Source organism: Lactuca virosa, chromosome 4, assembly GCF_052849685.1.
Source record: "Lactuca virosa cultivar CGN04683 chromosome 4, Lactuca_virosa_CGN04683_v6, whole genome shotgun sequence".
NCBI classification, from domain to species: domain Eukaryota; kingdom Viridiplantae; phylum Streptophyta; class Magnoliopsida; order Asterales; family Asteraceae; genus Lactuca; species Lactuca virosa.
This window is the reverse complement of record NC_136429.1, coordinates 171,342,579-171,346,986: the sequence shown is the minus strand read 5'-3', so window position 1 is coordinate 171,346,986 and position 4,408 is coordinate 171,342,579. Positions and strand designations below refer to the sequence as shown.

Here is a 4,408-nt window from a genome sequence, read left to right as displayed (position 1 = left end):
GTAAAAATGAAGAAGAAAAAGGCAGCTCAAAGTTTGATAGTTCCAATCATTCGAGAGGATTAGGCTCTCCAAGAAATCAATTCTTACAATATTATTTTTCCCCCCTTCTAGAAAACAAACGACTATAAATACTCAAGGAGGATGCCACCTCACCAGACCATACCAAAAAGATGGTCTCCCATAACCAAGACTGATCACACAAAATGGTCGGAGCACTAGCTGGAACAGATTTCCAAACGGCTAAAGAAAAAAAGACAAAAACTTGTAAAAAGTAAATTGTACTCTAGCTGCAAAGGATTACTGGGCTGCATCGTTTCTGGGCTTCTTAGTCCTCCTTTTGTAGACTAGAAGGGCTTGAGGCTTATCATACATACTAGTTTTGTAATTATTTTTAACAAATGGACCGATTCTATAAAAAGAATGCACAATGTGCTTTTCTGTAAGCTATAGAGATAATTTTTGTAATTTATTTTCTATACAGGGACCAAACTTGCCAACATACGGAAATCTTAAACATAGGGACTGTATATGTAAAAAAACCTCAAATAGACCTTTTATGTATGTTATAAAAGTATAGGGACTAAATGTGCTAATATCAAAAAGATTTGTGGCAAAAATATGAAATGTATTTGTATTTAATATATATAATGGTGGATTAATCCTAATAGCTTCTTTTTGGTATTTTCTCACAACATTAAAAATTTATCAAGTTCAAGCTCTTCTTTTTTTCGTTCACAATTTCATTTTAAGTTGTATGTTAGTCTTTTTCTTCTTATCAAAAAAAAAAAGGGATGAATCTTCTTCATATGTTTCTCTTATACATAATATCCACATATAGGTTCGGAAAATTTGTTAACATAAAGGTCATTAATTTTGTGTAAAGTTCAACGTTTAACATATCATGTTCCGTTTATTTGCCCCACCATTTTAGTGAATACTGAATAGCTCCCTTTCTAATCATTCCATCATAAAGAGAGTATATTTATTCATTTAAGATTAAAATTCTAAGTTAAAACAGTTCGATTATTAGTCCAACTAGCTTTTACAATTCATATCTATACATCAAGTACGTTTGGCAACCATTAAACATAGGGAAAACGTGAGCATCCTCACTTATTAGTCCAATTATGTTTTACAAGACTTGTAAACAGTACATCAATGGCGCATACAGCAATAAAAAAGGATAAAATAAAGAAAAATTAAAAAATCGTCGACAGCAGGATTCGAACCTGCGCAGGCAAAGCCCAACAGATTTCGAGTCTGTCTCCTTAACCACTCGGACATATCGACTCATTTGTTTCTTGAGGGACACATATTAATATAAATATACTATTATAATCTCCATAACACCATAGATAATGGGCTAATTTATTAGAAGCTGGACGTTTTTTTTCATTTAGTCTTTATTATTTATATAAAAGCCCAATTACATCTCATATCTTTTTAATATCTAACTGATTTCATGATATTCATTACTGAACAAAAAAGTGAGTCAATTATTTTATTTTATTTTTGGGATATTATATAAGTGACTAAATAAATATAAAATAAAAGTTAAATAAAATCTTATTAGGAATGCTTCTTTTAATCTATAAATACTGTCACGCTTAGTGAAAATTAGTATTTAGTCGCTACACGAGTCGCGACATAGAACTACTTTGCAAAGTGGAGTACAAAAATGTTAAAAAAAATCGATTCAAACAATTATGTATGAAGAAGACAGATAAAAATTAATTTTGAAAGTATGCATATTGTTTGGTACAATACTACATACAACAATTCATTAAAAAATTATAGTAATAAAAAATCATATTAATAAAAACGAAAACTATAAAAAAAAATACAAGGGATAACGTAACTTTAAAATACTTAAATGATTAAAATCATAACTTATAAAATATTAATAATTTGAACGGAAAAATTAAAACTATAACATCAAAATTAATTAAGAGAAAAAAGATAAATAAGAAAATCTGCTATGAGTAGAATCAAAATCACTACTTTTAAAGTGATATTGTATTCAATATTATATTAAATTAGTTATTAGTTATAATGTAATATGGATTTAGCACTTCTGGTTTTGAAAAAAAAATTTGAAATGAATAATACATAATACTCTCAACACCGACTTTGCAAATTAGGCCATCGGGTATATGATCAATTTTGACGCGTAATAGCCTATGTGACATAGATGTTCACGAGTGAACACCGCCCCACTATGGTGTAAATGTGATGTGGATTGAGTGTAGTCACGGTTTGTCACAGCCAATAAAAACATTGACCTCAAACGGTCAAAAAAGGTCCCGTTGAATTGTCTAAAAAAAATTTACTTTCCAAATTTAAAATAAACACTTACATTATAAATACCAACAATTTTATAATCATTTCACACATCAAAAACACTCAAATCTCTTTCTATTTTCTCATATCTTCTTCAAAGTATAGATCAAAATCAAAATACCCCACTCACTCCAAACACCCTCAACAATCCCAAACACTCCAAATGATCCATATCCACATCTTAACTACATACAAATGTTAACATCCCCAATCCAACAACAACCTCTATTTACCAACATTCCATATCAACCAAACTACTTCCAACAACAAAGACCACACTAATTCAATCAACAATAATTCCAAGCTTTTCAACAATTTCAACCCCAAGTTTCGCAACCTCAACAATCTCAATAATTTCAACAATTTCAAACACAACCATATCAAGTCCCATTTTCTCAATCACAACTGATAAACCTTGATAATGACGACGACGCAAGGGTACAAGAAACACAACAACCATCTAGAAGAAGGCAACAAAAAGGAAAAGCTATAAAAAAGAGGTACAGTTTGGAACGAAGATGAGGATGAAGCTTTATCTAAATCTTGGATTTTCATATCGTGTGACTCGAGGATGAGCAACGCGCAAACGAGAAACAGTTTTTGGCTTCGTGTTTTAGACCACTTTCACTCGCTATTGGGAAGGCAAATGGATCGGACGTACGACGCTGTCAATGGAATGGTGTGAACTACGAGTGACTTGCACCATGTTTAATGGCATATTTGAAAATCTGAAAAATATGCATAAAAGTGGTAGCAACGATTTCAATATTTTATCAACCGCATGCCAACAATACAAGGTTACTAACGGTGGTAAAGCATTCAGTCACCAAAAAGCATGAGAAATTTGTCGTAACGGTCCAAAATAGGTCCTTAATCCGGACTCTATGCATTAAGTATCTACCACCAGCTCCAACAAAAGGTGTAACGTCCCATTTTCACAACTAAAAATTTTCATTTTATTTAAGTGAAGCTTCCCATTTATAAATCCATTTTGAAGAAAACCGTTTATTCCAAATACATTTACTGGAAATCAGAGTAATATTAAAGCGCGAAATCTTCATTGTTGCTGATGAATGTGTATAGTCACGCCTCCGCCTTCCCATGACACCCGATGATACCTGAAACAATAAACAACTGAGTAAGCACAAAGCTTAGTAAGTTTCCCCCAAAATACCCCATACGATAAACATACAAGCAAGCATCGGGCCCACTCAGCCATCGGGCTGGAATACCCATAGTTTGTTGGCCTACCGCCTCAACCCAACCGCTCCTCCCAAGCCTCCGTGCCTTCGGCTTACAGCCGACCCGCACCGGGTATCTTGGTCTACAACACAAAGCAGGACCGCCTCAACCCACTACCAACATATGTCGACATATAAACAATATAGGATCAAGTAAGCACATAATACATGTAAACATCAATCATACAAATCACTACCACCTACTAGTCCTCTCACATCATACTGTCCCGCTACCAGCTAACCTCAATGAAATGCGTAACCATAAGTAACCAGAGGTGAGATAGCCACCTGGACAGATGACCCTACTCTAGAGCCATAACCAAACAAGGAACATGCAAGAAAGCTTAGATCAAGAGTTCTCAGGCTATCCTACATGATCACATACAGTCCCTAAGGCACTCCACTAGATGATAACCAACAAGTACATGTAGACATACACATCTACTGATCACTACCTCATAGCAACATCCTAAATACCAGGATACATATCTAACAGCTCACTACAACATAACAATGTACCAACTACCAGGATACATATCTAACATGTCACTACAGCATAACAACATACCAACTACCAGGATACAGATCTAACAGGTCACTACAACATAGCAACATACTAAATACCAACAATCCAAGGAATGTATAACCATATATACTCAGAGGTGAGATAGACACCCACACATGTGATCCTACTTTATAACCACAACCAAACAAGGAACAAGTAAAAAAGCCTAGATGAAGAATCCTCAGTCTGTCCTACATGACTATATACAGTCCCTATGGCATCCTTCTACTAAAGATAACCAAAACTAGTGGGCCGATATTGG

General features: G+C 34.0%; 1 non-coding gene across 1 annotated transcript; it reads right to left on the bottom strand.

Moving 5' to 3' along the window:
• Positions 1–1,208: 1,208 nt before the first annotated feature.
• TRNAS-CGA (transfer RNA serine (anticodon CGA)) lies at positions 1,209–1,290 on the bottom strand. The gene has a single exon. It is a non-coding gene; the product is annotated as a tRNA-Ser (tRNA).
• Between the last annotated feature and the right edge of the window lie 3,118 nt (positions 1,291–4,408).